At 45.4% G+C, this 18,113-nt stretch overlaps 1 protein-coding gene across 4 annotated transcripts in view; it reads left to right on the plus strand.

The window, feature by feature from the left end:
* Palld (palladin, cytoskeletal associated protein) overlaps positions 1-18,113 on the plus strand; it is a 413,911-nt gene that overhangs the window by 141,013 nt on the left and 254,785 nt on the right. The window contains exon 1 of one of the 4 annotated variants that reach the window (XM_042262652.2): positions 3,331-3,888. The exons of the other annotated variants lie outside the window; for them this stretch is intronic. The gene's annotated coding sequence lies outside the window, so the exon portion shown is untranslated. Of the gene's footprint in view, positions 1-3,330; positions 3,889-18,113 lie in introns of those variants that run through there. 4 annotated transcript variants of the gene reach the window in all.

Below are 18,113 nucleotides of genomic sequence, written 5' to 3' on the forward strand. Positions count from 1 at the left end.
GGGTAGGGACCGATCTATGAGTAGAGTAGATATCATTAGGAATCATTTTGATGTTTTTTGTTGTGGTTGTTGTTGTTGTTGTGGTGGTGGTGGTGGTGGTGGTGGTGGTTTTTTTGTTTTGTTTTGTTTTGTTTCAGACCAGTCATGTCTGGTTTTACCTTAGGTCTCTGTGCCATCCAGTTTCTGGTTCCTGGCCATCCAGGCAGTGTTTGGCTTGGGTTCCCTCTCTGAGTGTGGGCCTCAAGTTAGACCAGTGATTGGTTGGCCACTCCTGGAAGCTCTAAGCCACTATTGTCCCAGCACTTCTTTCAGGCAGGCGGGTTGTAGGTCGAAGGTTTTGCGGCTGGGTTGGTGTCCCAGTCCCACCACTGGAAGCCTTGCCTGATTGCAGATGGTTGATTCATGCTCCCTATCCTCCATGACTAGGAGTCCTCACTAGTGTCACCTTCATAGGCTCCAAGAAGTTTCCACTGCACTTGGTTTTCACATCACCTCCCGAATGCCCCCCAATTCCAGTAGTCTCTCCCAGTACTCTCTCCCCCTACCCCTGCCTCCCTACCTGATTGCCCTTATTCCCATGCCTACCACCCCAGTCCACCTTCAAAGTCTATTCTATTCCCCCTTCCTAGGAAGATTCATGTGTTCCTCCCCCCTATCCTCATAGCCCCGCTTGTTACTTACCCAGTCTGTGGATTGCAGCATGGTTCTCCTTTACTCAACAGCTAATATCCACTTATAAGTGAATACGTGCTGTGTTTGTCTTTCTGGGTCTGGGTTGCCTCATTCAGGATTTTTTTTTTCTAGTTTCATCCATTTGGTAGGGCATTTTCTTAATTAATGATTCGTGGGGAAGGAATCAGCCCATTGTGGGTGGTGTCATCCCTGGGCTAGTGGTCCTAGGTCCTATAAGAAAGCAGACTGAGCAAGCCATGACAGCAAGCCAGTAAGCAGGTCTCCTCCACCACTTATGCATCAGCTTCTGCTTCCAGGTTCCTGCCTTGTTTGAGTTCCTGTCCTGACTTCTTTCATTGATGAGTAGTGATATGGTAATATAAACCAAATAAACTCTTTTCTCCCCAAGTTACTATTAGCCATGACGTTTCATCACAGCAATAGTAACCCTAAGATAATGTTTATTGGCTGCTTAATGCCCCTCCCCTAGATACAGATGCCATAGAGAAAAAATAAAGTCAATTTCTCTAATTCCATGTCACTAACAAATACAGAAGTATGTGGGTACTGGATGCTGAACAGGGTTTATTTTCAACTGAATGAAAAAATAATAAAGCATATAATATAAAAGAACCTAAAGTAAAGAAGTAGGACAAAGATAAATATAAATATTCTATTTGCAAGAGAAAAGAAAAAAGTGGTTTTTGTATCCATGTACTTAAGGCAATCTGGAAGCCTACAGGGAAAGTTAATATCAACATTAACCTGTGGAAGGGTGTAGGCAAGAGTGTACTGCAATTGTTTTGGTTTAAATTATGTGAATTGTTGCTTATTCAATTTTTTTTCAGTCTTTTGAGACAGGGTCTCTATGTAGTCCTGGCTGTCCTAGAACATGCTATGTTGACCAGGCCACCTTGAATTCACAGAGATCTTCCTACCTCTGCCTCCTGAATGCTGGGAGTAACAGTGTGCTCCACCATGCCTGGCTATTAATTTCTTTTTTGTAAGAAGAAGCTGATATCGTGATTCCCAGACAAAAATCTTAACAGTAGCTGTGAGGAAAGCTCGAGAATTTGTGGTTTGAACAAGCTCCTCACCCTTGAGGCTCTTCCTGGGTGCTCCATGGGCCACACACTGAGAAATCTGCCACCTTCTTTCTCCTGGTCTGGGAAGCTCTGCAGAATGTATATCAGAGGGAAGGCTTCCATTTGGAGCTTGAGTAGATGGCTGATTGCAGAGATAAAGGCGGGGCTTCCATGAACATTGGGCACCTCTTAGCTACACCCAAAAGGTAACTCCTTAGGTGCAGAAAATGGGGAACAGCAGACTCCATCCGAACTCACATGAGGCAGCCTAGAAAGGTCCCCATCTTTGACTGAGGCTGCGTTTCAGAAGTCTAAAATGTTTGCCTTTTCAGCAAGAGTGAACTCAAGGGCTGCTCGAGTTTCTCTGCTTAGGGGAGCCGCATGCCAAGCCCCTTTTGTTTTAGCCTGTGCGTTGTTCAATCAACAAAATGCCTTCTGGTTCGCACAAGAAAGGCACTTCTCAGCACCCCTCCTAGAGAAGAGAAAGGAACAGTGAAACTCAAGACTCCTCTGTTTCCTTTGCTGCCTTTCAGAGGAGCCACATTTGACAGCTACTCAGTAACTCCAGGAAAACTGACGTAGAGAGACAAAAGGAAAAAGATACACAAGAAGGGACTGAACTTGCCAAATCCAGAATATCTTCCCATTGAAAAGCAACCTCGACCTTATTAACTTGACAATGATTCCCAAAGGAAAGGGAAAATTTAATAAGGAAGGGGAAAAATCCAGGATTTCATGAGCCATCACTTCCCCAGGATAATAAATGTGAACCAGTGCTTTCAATGTGTTTACTTCCAAACATGCCTCCTCCTATCTCTGGTTGGACCTCTCAGGATGACTATTTTTGGAGCCCATACTCTGATAAGGCTTCTAATTGACTTCAAGAATCTGCCATGCCTTTGACATTTTATGGACTCCACTTAAAATTAATAGCTTCATTGGTCCCTCGTGAGTTTCTTCTTCAAATTTCTAAATCCAATCCTGGATTTCTGTGTCTCGGGCAGGCTAGTTCTGGAATGTGGAGATGGGAAATACAAGCAAGGGGTGAGGTCAGCTCTCCCAGCGTAGGTACTCGGTCTGCCAAGGAGATGATAGCTGGCAGGTAGGAAGGTTTTCTGAAGTGGTTGGTGTGGGTTTTCCTATTTCTCCGTCCTACCCATCTGTCCGGTGACTCAGTCACCGCGACATGATGCAGCAGGGAAGGGCTGTAGGGGAAGTGCACATGCTCACTCTCAGTGGATCGCAGCTTGGATGCCGCTGCCCAGGGAAAGACTTGATTAATGACAGACTTGTTCAACATCAAAAAAGAACAAAGACCAGATTTATTCTCGGCGTTCCCTTTCATAAGGGCTCCCTGTGTGACATGGTGATTAATTTATAGACTTGCAGGAGAGTATGTAACTTAGGAGGAGGGGACACACATGGGATCGTCGGAAGACACCCTCTCCTGGAAGGGGATATAAGGGAGGGAAAGGTGAGAGTTAGTGTCACCTAGCAACCCTCCCAGGTGTCTAGAGACACACTGCCTTTGTGAAATAAGCTGAGGTGTCTAGGAACGGCTTCAAACTGAGGCTGACCCGGCCGGTGGCTTTTTCGGAACTTGCTTGTGGCTGGCTGGGACTCGCTTGTCACTTCAGTGGTGGGTGATTGTGATTTCCCCCCACCCCGGGGCCAAACAAAAGCCTTGGGACGGACGTGTAAGCAGGGCAGGAGAGAGAGGGGCGTTATTTCTGGACATTAGCAACATTCCTGCCCAGGACACACCCTCACCCTCTCCCCCTCCCCAGCAGCCGCTGGATCCTTTTCTACCTCTCTCTCCCTCTCTCTTCCTCTTGCTCACTCGCTCACACCCGGCGCACACGCGCCCCTCTGCAGACGCGGTGCACTCGCGCGGCTGCCGTCCAGCTGCTGGCTCGGGCGGCGGGACGGGGAGACCCACGTCCTCTGCGTCTCCACCGCAGGCTGCCGGGAGCCCAGCGCTAGGCGACCCGGCTGCCCCGTGCACGCTCCTGCTCCCTCCTGCTCCGCGATCTCCAGCCCTCTAACTGCACGCGGAGAGCAGGCGGGATCCGAAAAGAGCCCAGCGGAGCCTCTTCGGCGGGGTGTGCGGAGCGTGTTTGGTGCCCAGCTGGTAAGTGGCAGCGTTGGACCGGTGCAGAGCCGCGGTGCTGAGCACGGCCCTCCGGACCCCTGAGCACCCCTTGCAGGGTGCGCGCGCGCTCGCGCTCGCGCGCGCGGGCAGAGGGTCCTACTCCACGCCAGACTTCTCTGTTGTTAGGGCTGGGTGGGGGAGGGGAGAAGGGCGTGAGGTTACATCTCTGCCCTCTTTGTCCACCCCCAACCCCCTTTTTAAAACGCTCCTTTCTTCCACTGCACACCCCCTGGAGCACGTTGGGATGGGTTTTCGTCTAATTTCTCATCTGCTGCACCCCTGGCTGAACTAGAAGGAAAGTTTGACAACGCCAGCCGCTTCTGACAGCCTGAGCCACTCAGCGGGCTGAATGAGCTCAAGCTGGAAACGCTCTGTCTCAGGGAAAGTTTGAGGTTGATTTTGTTTGTTTGGGGTTTTGTTGTTGGTTTTTTTTTTTTCCTTCTCTTAAAAAAATCTGGGCGGTTTTCACCCCTGCTGTCCTTCAAATCCCCGGAAATTTGTTTGTTTTCTTAGGTCTCACTCGATTGCAAGCCCTTTGTCTAACCAAATCTAAAGCTACTTTCTCTGCTCCCTTTTTCTCTTGGAAGCCCTTTGGACTGAGTCCCTCCCTCATTAGTTAGCATGCAGTTGGCTGTGGTTCTAGGGAACAAGTGGCAGGCAGAATACAATAGGGAAGAATGCATTCCTGATGACTCCTCTAGCATGGAAAGACGACGGAGAACAGAAAAACTGGCCTCCGCCCCCCCTCTCCCCCGCCCCCTGTCCCCGTCCCCCGCGTTTGCATTACTTGTCATGTTTTACAAGGATTCGATCTGGGGAAATTCTGGAAATGATCGATTCCAGAAGCGACCAGTATTTCTTTGAGGGAGATTTCCCACAATCTACCTGCATCAAAAGCCTATCTATATTCAGATCCAAGCACCTGATAAGCCAAATGCAGAATTCACCTCACAGTTCCCCGACTAGTGGTAGGCTTCTGATGAAGGGGAAGGGTGGTGTATTGTGCAGCAGGCGGCAAGAGGGAGGGCCATCTGAGAAAGGGGCTGTTCTCCAAGGATAGCTGGGTTTTGCTCCCCCGCCCCACCCAACCTTCTGATGATTGACAGAATCATCGGGATACTGGAATGTAGCTTAACATCCTAGCAAGTTCACGTTGAATTCCTAACCACAGGATGAAAACAGACTTTGAATAGCCCTTCTTAACACTTCCAAGTAGAGCTCAGCAAAATGCATGTTTATTTCTGTTGCTGATAAATCCATGGGAAATCTTTACAGAACCCAACAATTTGGGGGGGGGGGGGGAGAGAAAAACGAGTCCTAGGCTTATAACTGCCCACCTAATAGCAAACAGGTTATTTTCAGTAGCCTGGGAGTCTTGTATTTTAATACACACCATTGTTTTAGAGCTTACAGAAAGATATGACCAGCATGCATTTGGGCTATTCCCACCCAACCCCCAGCTGAAATGAACAGTTATCCCCAGTGTATCTGATGAGAAAGATTGTTGCCACACACATTACCAGGATGTAAAATAACATGTCTCAGAAAAGATTATAGCTAGTAGACATACATGTCTATAGTTACCATACATTTTTTCCCCTTGTCACTTGAGGGGTGAAAGACCTACTTTGAACATCACAGCGTTTACATTTGCAGGGTGATAATTTTGTTTTATGATTCTTCTGGCTCCTCTGCCCCTTTCTCTGCAAATCTCCTTTTACTAGAATGGGCAGTGATGCTTCTGGAGGGCTAACATTAGAAAGTTTGGGGGGGGGGCTTTAGGCATATCCTGCTTGTCTCCTAGAAGTTCTTCAAGGCCTCCCTTTAAATGCTCACTTTAGCAATCACTGTAAAATGATAGCTAGGTACTCTAAAATAGCACTTTTATTTGGAACATGTTTTTCCCTCAAGCCTTAATCATACTTTGCCAGTGTATGTTGAACTTAGATTCCCAGAGGTGCCTACAGGCATGCTCGATGCATTTACCATCCTTTCAAAGACTGTGAACTGCTTAACTCTTTGAAGAATTCCTTTAAAAAAAATAAAAATAAAAATAAACAAGCAAAAGATCCAGTTGCACTTGCAAAACACAAGGCTGGGTCCTCTGCTGTGACAGCGGAAGGCAGTCACAAGAGTTTTGTTTGTGCCTGGGACAGCTCAGCTAGGTGTCTCGTAAATTAATCATGAATTGAATAATTGATTTCTCACACCTTGAGCTGCTCTTAACTCCTCAGCTGTACCTATAAAGACAGATTACTACAGAGGTCTAGTTCTCTTAGAAATCCAGTTAAGGGTTACCAGCTGATTTCGCGGTTGGGTGGCGTACACGCCTCACATGCTCTATGGAACACCTGGACATAACTTCAGGCTCTCTTGGCTGTCCCATTTCCAGGGCAGCCTCAGTGGGTGACCTTCCCATTCCTGCCTTGGTCAGCTCTGAAACTGGTGGGGCTGATGGATACAACGGGTTTCTGTAAATGTAATTAAGCATGCCTCTGCCAGCCTGCCTGTGGTATTTGTGAGTGTTTTCATAAGGAAAACTGTTCTGGGGCTCTATTTGCCCACTGTGGTTTGTGTACTGCTGTTCTGCAGTCCTTGCAGTTTTGTGTGTGTGTGTGTGTGTGTGTGTGTGTGTGTGTGTGTGTGTGTGTGTGTGTGTGTTTCTGGAATGATTGAGACATGATGTCATGTGCTATCTCAGTGCGGAACTTTCAAGGCTCTTGCTGGGGTCTGTGCGCCTGGAGGGGGGGCAGGGGTGGGGTGGAAGCTCCCTCAGAGCGCACTTGGTAGCGACTCCCCGTCTGCTCCAGCACATTCCATTGCCTGGAGACCAAAGCCACCAAGTGATTTGCGGTCAGAGTGATTTGGGACTGGTTAGAGATGATTTAAAAGGAAGGTTATGGGCACATGAAGTGTAGGGTAAGAAAATATATTTTACTACTTTATTGAGACCACATGGCTCCAACTCCAACTTCTTTTTAACATGGAAATTGTTGAGTGAACTGGCCCACAGTGGTCCCTCCCCCCATTTTTTTTTCTTTTTTATGGCTTGCAGCAAAAAGCAGCCCTCCATATTTATTGTAAGCTTGACCTCCCCTTTCTGGAAATTGGAAAAAAAAAACGGGAAAATGGATCAAATGGTTACACTCTTTGGTGAAGAAGAGACCCCACTCTTCTCAGTAAGTAGAAGAAGGATATCTAATAGCAGGCTTGGAAGAGCATCCGTTGCCCAAGAAGCAAGTGCCAGGTTGAACAAAGGGTCACAGAATGTCCGTTCTGGAGGGACATGTTACTTGATAAGTGGAAGGAATGATTTGGGTCAACCCCCTGAGGATTCAGTATACCCTGTGATTAATAATGGAGCCAAACGAAACATATAATCTTTCCTAATGCACAGACAATGGTGAATGAGCTCAGAGACCAGGGTCCTCTTCTCATTAGCTGTCTTTGGAGACACATAACCCTTGGACCCATACTTCACCACCACCACCTTCTAAGCAGATCGTCGTAGACTGGCACAGCCAACCACCTATCACCACCAAACAAGTGAGCGAATCCATGTCCAGCATGAACCTAGAACGCCTGTTATTACTTCATTCTGTGGCTTACACCCATCCTATTTCAACCAAAGTATGTGCCATAACCTAGTAGCCAAAAAGCTACTCAAAAGCCAGCTCCCAAACTGCAGCTTGATGTTACGTGTCTGGTTAAAGAAGCTATGCTGCATGGAAAGCTCACTTGTGAACATGACCCATCTAGTAGCAGCCGTCAGCTTGGCATCTGAGAACCATCACTATAATATTGTGGAAGGGAGCTTGTGATGTCCCTAACAAGTCATCAGAATTGCTGCTCTGCAGCTCTGCTGTCTTAGTCGATCTGGATTCCCATGGTTGGAGCCTGTGTGCATCCAAGAGTTTGAAAGAAAGCATGTGGAGGTCAGATTCGTGTGGTAGCTTATGAGAAAACCTTCTGACCACAGAAGGGGGTGGGAAGAGGAGACAGTACTGGATGATGGAAATCAAATGGCCCTGGAATTGAAGATTCTGGTTTGGTTTGCCACCACGTAACCTTGGACAAATGAAATAAAAATGCAACATATTGGGCAGGCTTGGACTGTGTTTTATCATTTTCTTGTGTTCTTCGTAGATGGAGTATCCTTAAACACTAGACAGAAAACAAAACAGGTAGTGTTATCTCTATTGTACAATTATGGAAACTGTAGTTACAGGGGTTATTGACGTTTTCAAGGTCACACGGCAGATCAGTGTTGGAATTTGGTCCCAAATTCAGAACTTTTAAAACTTCAAATCCCATATTCTTTCCACTGCAGCAGGCAGCCCCCACAACTCTTAACCTCCATGGACCTTACTCTCCTCATTTGCAAGAATGAGGCATTTGGCTCAGAATAGGGCAGACCATTCCAAGTTAAAATTCTATGTCTGATGAATCACTGGCTGGAAAGAACTTGAAGAAATCACTTAGTCATATCCCTTACTTGCAGCAGGACTCTATCTATTCTAAAAGGAAAATACAGATCTTTTCTTCCAACCCAGTGCAGCTCGGGGCCTGGCCCAGGAGAGTGTGTGAGCACACGGCACAGGGAGAAGGAGAGAAGTGGCATGTCAGTGCCCCCCCCCCCCGGGGAACTCTGGGCTTTCATGCTTTGAAGTTAGGGTCTTGCCTTAATTGAATTGGATGTTGAGGGGCTAAGGGTGTGGTTTAATTGGTAGAGTGCATAACCTAACGTGCTCAAAGCCCAGGGCTCAATAGCTAGCCCTACATAAACCATGTGTGGTGTATACACCCATAATCTTAGCATTTAGGGGGTGGAAGAAGATCAGAAATTCATGGTCATCGTTGGCTATATAGAGAATTTAAGACCAACCTGGGATACACAAGACCCTGTCTTTATAAATAATAATAATAATAATAATAATAATAATAATAATAGCTAGCACTGTGTCAAAATTTACAGTAAAAGTGTTACTAGCACACCTTACTGGGTAAGGAAGGAATTGTCTTAAGAGGAAGTTAGGACCCGTGCAGTTACTAAGGGCTCCAAGAGGAGGTGATGACTGAAACAGCAACGGGAACATTTCTATTTAAAGAAACAAACCTAACCCTCTTTATCTGGTGGGAGCGGCGAGCAGATGACCGAGTTCCACTGGCTCTTGGTTGGTTTGTACTGTTGGCACTGGCACAGTGAGAACGAGAAGGGACTCCAGTTTACGGTGCTGCCTACGAGCACAGGAGTTGAGAACCTTAACATTTCTTCCCAGTCTCCCAGCACTGCCTCGATGACAAAGCCACCAGAGCCCACCAGTCGTTTTGGACAATGACCAGCAATCAGACTTAACCCTGCCTTGCTCGGCTAACTGGGCTATAATTTTTTAAAACATTAATCGTTTTTCCAAGTTCTTCCTGTCTCATTTCCAGGGAAGTAGATGTTATAAACAAGACAATGGCTTCAGGGACAGATGTGAATAACGATTACAGCCCCATAGCTTACATAGACAAGGCCTCAACTGCTCACCTGTGAAATGGACTAACTGTGCCGACATTAATGTTTGATATTCCTTAGAAATTAGCCCTGGAACACAGGTCAATGGGCTATGTAAAAATTAGCTTGCATCATTAGGAATAGTCCAGATTCTGGACCTTTCTTTAATCTGTGAAATCACCGATAATCTCCTCCTTTTTTGTCTCAATTGCATTCTCAGCCAAAGATGGGTTTTCTTCATGTTTGTTATGGGTCGGGCACATAGGTTGTTTTAATCTTCAAAGATGTTATACAGTAGCTATCCCCATTTCAGTATCCTGAGTGAGAACCTGTGTTCCTGTTCACGGGATGGTGTTTCCCACTGTGTTCGAACATGGAGGAAAGATTAACGAGGTTCCCTGACTTCTTCCAGAAGGGCACTGATCTGAAAACCTCCTCCCTCCTAATAATATCATCTTGGGGGTAAGACGTCAACATGTGGGCTCTGCAGCCACACCAACATTCACATCAAACAATCAGTGTATTCTGGAATGACCCCATGGTCCCTCCTCTCCCTGTTCTCATTCCTGGGTGTCTTCCTGGTATCACTTACACTCCACTCCTGCTCCCCACATCCTTATCTCTGGAATAGCCCGCATTCTCTCTTTTGCCTCTTTGAAAGACAGGTACTCCTCCAGAAGACCTTGTAGCTCTCTACAATTTGCCCACCTCATGACATCAGCCCATCAATAGGTGTCCTGTCATGGCACATGGGAATGAATGCCCAACCCCCCCTCCAGCACATTTATTATTCTCTTTACAGTGGCCAGAAAACTTTTGGCATGTTAACTACAACTACTGTGCTGCTCTCGCATATGAATGTGTGGAATTGTGAAAGACCTTGGAATTCACCTGGTCGGTTATATTTATTTCATACACAAGGAAACTGAATTACAGAAAAGCTGACTCCCTACCCTCCAACCACAACTCTGTCCCCGATCTGGGGTAGGTTCCAAATCCAGCTACTATTGTTTTTCAAATAATTTCCAACCTATTGCTTTTTTCTTGACCTGCATATTCCTGTCTGAAGTGTCCCCATTACAGTTTGTATCTAGAATGTCCAACACCAGCTTGAATTTTGAGGGCTTGGTTCCCAGCATATGGTACTGTTTTGAAGACTCAAAGAACCATTAGGATGTGCAACCTACCTAGCAGAAGTGGGTCCCCAGAAGTATTCCTTTGAAGGTTCTATTTACTCCTGGTCACAGCCCCACACCCTGTAGTTGATTATTTTTTCTATGGTTTTGCTTTTTGGTCTTTGGTCCTTTGAGGGCCTACCACCCAGCTCCCAAATAAATCACACATGGAGACTTTTTCTTAATTATAAATGCCTGGCCTTAGCTTGGCTTGTTTCTTGTCATCTTTTCTTAACCTATTTTAGCCCATCTATCTTTTGCCTCTGGGCTTTACCTTTTTCTATTTCTATATATCTTTCTTTCTTACTCCATTGCTGGTTGTGTGCCTGAGTGGCTGGCCCTTTGCATCCTCTTCCTCTCTTGCTCCTTGATCTTTCTTCTCACAGATTTCTTCTATTTTTTCTCTCTGCCTGCCAGCCCCACCTATCCTTTCTCCTGCCTTGCTATTGGCCATTCAGCTCTTTATTAGACCATCCAGTATTTTAGACAGGCATAGTAACACAGCCTCACAGAGTTAAATAAATGCAACATAAAAGAAAGCAACACATCTTTGCATCATTAGACAAATGTTTCACAGCACAAACAAATGTAACACATCTTAAAGTAATATTCTACAACACCCTTTACATCCTGGCCCACCACTGTGTGAGAAGCCAACTCAATTCCTACTACCACAGCAGAAGCTGTTTGCTCTGCCTCTCAGCTACGATGGACTGAAACCCTGAGTCAAAATCAATCTTTCCTCTTATTTGTTGTTTCTAATATGTGTTTTGGTTACAATGCAAAAGTTGAATGCAGATTATTTGGCAAGCATTTGGAAAGGTGTCTTTCTCTCTTTGCACGAGCAAATTCAGAGGACAGATCTTGACAGGAAAGACTTTTGTTTTGCCTCTCATGTAACCCTTCTGCTAGACTTAAGCATGGTTTTTCCTCAAGAACATCTGGTGATTGTCAACTTTAGCTCCTGGAATGGAAGAGTCGGGTCCCTGTAGCTTTCTTCTCTTCAGATTAAATCACCCCAGCTCCTTCTGCTTTCCCACAGTGGTTCTTCTCCAGAACGTTCATCATCTTTATTTCTATCTGTTGAACTAAGTCCAAGGACTCTATGCTTCACAAACCGTGAAGTCCAGCACCGGACAAAGGAGGCCCATAAAGGTATGATAAAGTGACAATGACCTCACGGTTCCTTCAGACTGTGCTTCAACCAGTGCAGCCAAGGCTCACATTCACATTTGGTTCTGGCTGGACCTCGTGGGCTCGTTTTCAGCTTATTATCCTCATTTGGCGAGACACTGCTTATGTGTGTGTGATAATGATCATCTCCCTTCCAGGATCATCCAGAACCTTTCCTACTGAGTTGTTTTTTCCTTGGTCTCTCGCTGTTTTCTCTAATTCGTCAACTCACTGGGGACGCTAATGCGATTCCATTTGCTTTTCCATTTCTTAATTCTTAACACCAGCTACTGTCTCCCCCGCCCCACACACACACAGTATATCCATTTACCCCTAATGAAAGCAGACCCCAGAGACTGCCATCCCCTCATAGCTCTTCTCCCTTATAGATCCAGAATGTAAAAAGCAAGTTGGTCCATCTCCCACTACCAGGTACTCCAACTGACTATCAGACGAGGTTAGAAACTCTTAACAGAATATACCACCAAAGAGCCACGTAGGAAATGCATAGTTACCTAGGTTATAACATAGGTAAACTGAAAATCAATATCTGTATCAAGTCTGTCTTGGTTGCGTGGCAGAAGTTTACAAGGTTCCACTGTAGCCCAGAAACATAATAATTGCAAACACTTTGTACTTACAAATGGCATTTACCTTCGTTATCTTCAGCAATCCATGTACAGAAATTGACTGTCCCCAGGTTTGAGGTGCAGAACTCAGGCTCAGTGAAGTAAAGTGATTTTCAAGACTACCCAGGGACAGAATTCTCAAGTGTGCTGTCATTAAATGTCCAACACTCTACTGTATTTCCCTTTTCTAGAGTCTTAGAATTTCAAAATATAAACAAACAACCCCCTCAAAAAACACCCAATTCCTAACAAGGGGGTTGCTTATCAAAAATACAGGTTCTGGGACCAAGGCTTCGAGACACACTGGTTTATTAGCCAGAGTGGAACTCTGAAAACATATAGTTTATTTTATTTTACCTTTCTTTTTGCAAAGTAAAGAGTGCAAGTTTTTTAATCAGCATTTGGGGAGGTGTCTTTCTCTCTGTATGACCCCAGGCTCACCTCAAGGTTACTATACAGCTAAGAATGACCTTGGACTTCTAATTCTCCTACCTTCCAGAGTGGTAGGTACGTTGTAGGAATGCACCACCATGATGGGATTATGTAGAATCATGGATCAACCCCAATGTTTCTTACGTCCTAGGCAAGCACTGTATCAAGTAAGCTTATGTAGCCTGGAGCAGTATCCCAGTCTGGATCTGCATTTTATCAAGCTATTTAGACGGTCTAGAAGAAAAGCCAGTAGACGCAATTGAGAATGCCTTTTCCAGACCAGGCCCATTAAATACAACAGATTTGCCTTTGTACATGACAATCAGCAGGGGAAAAAATCCATAATCCACACAGGAAGGTTCACTGCTCCTCTGCATCCATGGCTGTGGCTTGCAGAGCCAGCCACTTGTCCTCTTCTGCGTCAAATCTGCTTTGGGCCCCTTTTGATTTTTCTGTTTCTGCGTGCGCGCGTGTGTGTGTGTCTGTGTTACAAGTGTTTGTGTATGTATGTTTTAAGGCACAGGTGTACATGTATGAGAGAGAGAGTTCATGTGTGTGGAGATGCATCTGGAAACCACAGGTGGGTGTTAGAATCATTTTCAATGGTTCTTTTCTTATTCATTGAGGTAGGGTCTCTCAGCCAAACCTGGAGCTCATCTATCTGGCTAGTCACTCACCAGCTTGCTCTAGGGATCCTGTCTCTACCTTCCCATGCTGAAATTACAGGTGATTTGCCAAGCTGCCCAGCGTTTGTGTAGATTCCGGTCAACATGCTTGCATGGCGAGTGCTTTACCCCCTGTCAGCCCTAGGCCTGTTAGTTTTACCAGCATGTTTTACTGATTCCTTTTGAGTCCTCTGCCATGGCTTCCCATTTGGGTTGTAGATAAACAGCACCTGACTCTGTCCTCTGCAGCTCCAGATCAGAAGACATGTCCACAATGCCTTCGCGTAGACCTGAATCCTGAAAGTTGAGACCATCTGATGGCTTTCATGAAGTCTTGCATTGGTACCCTTTTAAGTGCACACACACACACACACACACACACACACACACACACCCTGTACTAGTCAGGCTTCCATTTCTGTGATTAAACACTGTCCTACTCAGGGTTACTACTGATGTGATGAAACACCATGACCAAAGTAAGTTGGGGAGGAAAGGGTTTATTTGTCACTGTTTATCATTGAAGGGAGTCAGGACAGGAACTCAAACAGGGCAGAAACCTGGATGCAGGAGCTGACGAAGAAGCCATGGAGGGATACTGCTTACTAGTTTGCTCTTCATGGCTTGTTCAGCCTGCTTTCTAATAGAACCCAGGACCATCTGCCCAGGGATGCCACCACCCACAGTGGGCTGGGCCCTTCCCATCAATCACTAATTAAGAAAATGCCCTACAGCCTTGCCTATAGCCCAATCTTATGGAGACATTTTCTCAATTGAGATTCCCTTCTTTCAGATGGCCCTAGCCTTTGTCAAGTTAACATAAAACTAACCAGCACACCAACCTTAGCATCACTCACAAAGCATGCAGAAGAAAGCTTCATAGCCAGTTCGAAGTCTTACCCCACAGATAAGTTCAAAACTCATTGTTCTTTACAATCCAGGTGCTTTCATAGACTAATAGAAGGCTGGTCTGGGCAGTGTAGTGAGCATTACTTGGATACCAACAATACTCCAGGCACTGTGCTGACTCCTTCCCATGAACTGTGTCTGTTTACCTCCTTACTGATAAGGTGCATATTTAAGGTGATTCTCTGTGATGCTCTCAAGGCACCTTGAAATTGGGTACCTGGTGAACTGTAAAAACTGACCAAGACCTGCTATCTACCAGAGAAAGTTGTGTCTTTGGGGTGTTGTAGAATATTATTTTAAGATGTGTTACATCTGTTTATACTGTGGAACATTTGTTTAATGATGCAAAGATGTGTTGCATTCCTTTATGTTGCATTTGTTTAACTCTGTGAAGCTGTGTTACTTTGCCTGTTAAAACACTTGGTGGTCTAATAAAGAGCTGAATGGCCAATAGTGAGGCAGGAGAAAGGACAGGTGGAGCTGGCAGGCAGAGAGAATATACAGAAGGAGAAATCTGGGAGGAGAGGAAGAAGGAGCAAGGAAAAGGAGAGGAGGACTCCAGGGGCCAACCACTCAGCCACCCAGCCACACAGTCACATATAGGGTAAGAAGGAAAGAACGGGTATACAGGAATAAAGAAAGGTAAAAGCCCAGAGGCAAAAGATAGATGGGGATGATTTGGGTTAAGAAAAGCTGGCAAAAAATAAGCCAAACTAAGGCCAGGCATTTATAGTTAAGAATAAGCCTCTATGAGTGATGTATTTGGGAGTTGGGTGGCAAGTCCCCCAAAAGAGACAAAACAATCAACTACATTTTGGTGTTCCAACATGGGGCCATAGAAAGCTGAACAACATCTGGGCACAACAGCAAGAGGTGTCAGGCCAGATTCATTTATCAATGTTTGTTTCATCAAAGAGGAGGAGAAGCCGGGCTGTGGTGGTGGTGCACGCCTTTAATCCCAGCACTTGGGAGGCGGAGACAGGTGGATCTCTGTGAATTCGAGGCAGCCTGGACTGCCAAGACTACACACAGAGAAACCCTGTCTCAGAAGAAAAAAGAGAGAGAGAGAGAAGTCTGGAAGAAAAAAAATCTATCTGAGCTCAGAGCAAACAAACAGTGGTTGAAAATTTACATGGAGACACATGTGAACCCCCAGTTTCTCTTGACAGGTCCCATCACTGCCCTTTTTTGCATTCCTTTTCTCAAGTGTGAGCATCTTTTCACAGCATGCTTGCCACTTCCTGTTCTGCATCAGAAACATCCAGATTGCGGGAGTTGGACAGGAAACTTGGACAGCAGTAACCCTGCCAAGTGCTACCCTGTCGTTGGTCTCTGTTATCCTGTGACACCTCAAAGAGACATTTCCAAACGCAAGTGTCCTGAGAGGTTGTCAGGCATGTGCCTCGATTTGAGAGCCTTGGGGGAAGATGGAAAAGTGCTTGGGACTGGAGGGAGGGGTGTTTTGAGCCTTGTGAAGACTAGCCTCAGAGCCTTAGAACATTGTCAATATACAAAACCTTAAGGGTGTTTGGTTGGGGTGTGTGTGTGTGTGTGTGTGTGTGTGTGTGTGTGTGTGTGTGTGTGTGTTGTTGTTGTTGTTGTTGTTGTTGTTTGGTTGGTTTTGTCTTTTTGTTGTTCTTTTTAAAGAGACAGTTACCTGTTGTGTTATAACTTGAAAGATTTTGGAACAATACTAATGTTAAATGGCTTATTTAAGGATCACAGAGCATTAGGGAAATTCTACAATCTACCTGTGATTAGGGCAAGTTCAACGAGAGAGAGAGAGAGAGAGAGAGAGAGAGAGAGAGAGAGAGAGAGAGAGAGAGAGAGAGGCTGGTTTGCTAACTACAATGGAAGAATTGCATTTGGGTGGAATTCTTATCCAGATTGCATTGTCTGACTTGAGGATAACACACAGGAACAATATGGGCTTTTTCTTTCTTTTGGTTTTGCTATTAAGCTACAGGGAGCTTGCCATCGGAACTGGCCTTGTAGTGTTAACAGTTATTGTAGCCAGCTGGCCATGATAGCTTGCTGTAAGGTCTTACTGCTGCTGAGCATAATGTGAAGAGCACAGTGTGCCCTGTGTGGTTTCCTTGTGTTAACCTGCATGCACACGCACCAAGCTATACATCAAGGTACCCAGTAAGTCCTGCCAATACACTCTGAAATGTTAGCTGCTGGAAAAATAAAAGTCCCCTGTGCCCATGAACCTCAGTTGGGAGAACAAGCCCAGTAAAAACTATCTGAAACATCAGAGTGAAGCTACCATTGAGTTCCCATGTGTGGTTCCCAGGGGTCCAACAAAACCCTGAAAGTAGAAGCACAGATTCCCAGTCCAGTTTCTCATGAAGATTTTCACTTCACTAATGTTAGATAGCCTGTACTGTGCTCTAATGGGGAACTTCTTCATACTTAATTCTTCTTTGTTCTAATAATCCTAGGAAGAAGCAGTTATTATCCCCATTTCCTGATTAAGTAACTGAAGCTAAAGGAGGCTTGAGCAACTCACTCTCCCAAGCTCATATAGGAGGAAGTCACCAAGCTAGGGTCTCAGCCTCGTTGTGCCTGATGTGAGAGCCTGTGTTTCCTGGATGTCATTTTTCTTTCTAAACCATTTGCATCTGCAGAGAATGGAGTAGTTGCTCGATAGTCCCATTGGCTTCAAATGTCAGACAGGTGCTCTTTAAATACCTTTTCAAGCTTTTGTAGAGCACTGACTTCATCGAAAAGTGTAGCTGAAGTTTTCCTGGTCCCACCCAGCTCCCACTGTCCCACATTCCTGCAGCCGCTCAGACCCAAATGAACACACAGAGACTTAATATTAATTAAAACTGCTAGGCCATTAGCTCAGGCTAACTACTGACTAGCTCTTACACTTAAACTCAGCCCATTTCTGTTAGTCTGTATGTTGCCACATTTTCCATGGGTTTACCTGTGTGCCATTACATGCTGCTCCCTGGACTGCAAGCTGGTGTCTCCTGACTCAGCCTTCCACTTCCCAGAATTCTCCTTGTCTGTTTATCCCACCTATAATTCCTGCTACTTGGCTACTGGCCAATCAGCTTTTTATTTAGCCAACCAATTGGAGCAACACATTCACAGCACATAGAACATCCCACAGCAGCAAGAGGTTGGATGGATTGTAGACTTGAATCCTGCAGTAAACAAGGTAGAATCCAGCATCCTGCCTTACTGGTAACCCAGTGTTCTTACTAATATTTGTCCCAGTGGCCCAAAGGCTTGACTTGGTTTCTGTTTGCCTATGGTCATGAACAGGGCTAAAAAGCCATGCGGCCATTGCAAGAAAAAGGACTCAGTGATGGAAGCCCAGAAGTGTGGTTCTAGCCCTGGACCCTAACGCTCTTGGTAACCCAACTTGTTGCCTTTATACTTGTTTCCTTTTTTGTATTTACACTGGTCCTTTCAGGAAAGTGGGTGTCATCTGGTTTGTATGCGCGTGGGAAATGGATTTCCTTTCTATTTGTCCATCGTCCGCTAAGTATCAACATTGAAATTACTTGGCCTCTCTGACCCTCAGTATCCCAGTCTGGAAAACGAGGCAACGGTCTCCTAAGGGTCATCACAAAGATTAAGTAGGAGAACACCTATGACAGCAGCACAGTACTTAGCCTGAATTACTAGCTTCACCCTTTAAAGGCCTAATTGTGTTTCTCTTAACTCTCACCTCACCTCAGTCATTCGTGCTTAATGCCCAGAT

Source organism: Peromyscus maniculatus, chromosome 17 (assembly GCF_049852395.1).
Source record: "Peromyscus maniculatus bairdii isolate BWxNUB_F1_BW_parent chromosome 17, HU_Pman_BW_mat_3.1, whole genome shotgun sequence".
Classification (NCBI taxonomy): Eukaryota; Metazoa; Chordata; class Mammalia; order Rodentia; family Cricetidae; genus Peromyscus; species Peromyscus maniculatus.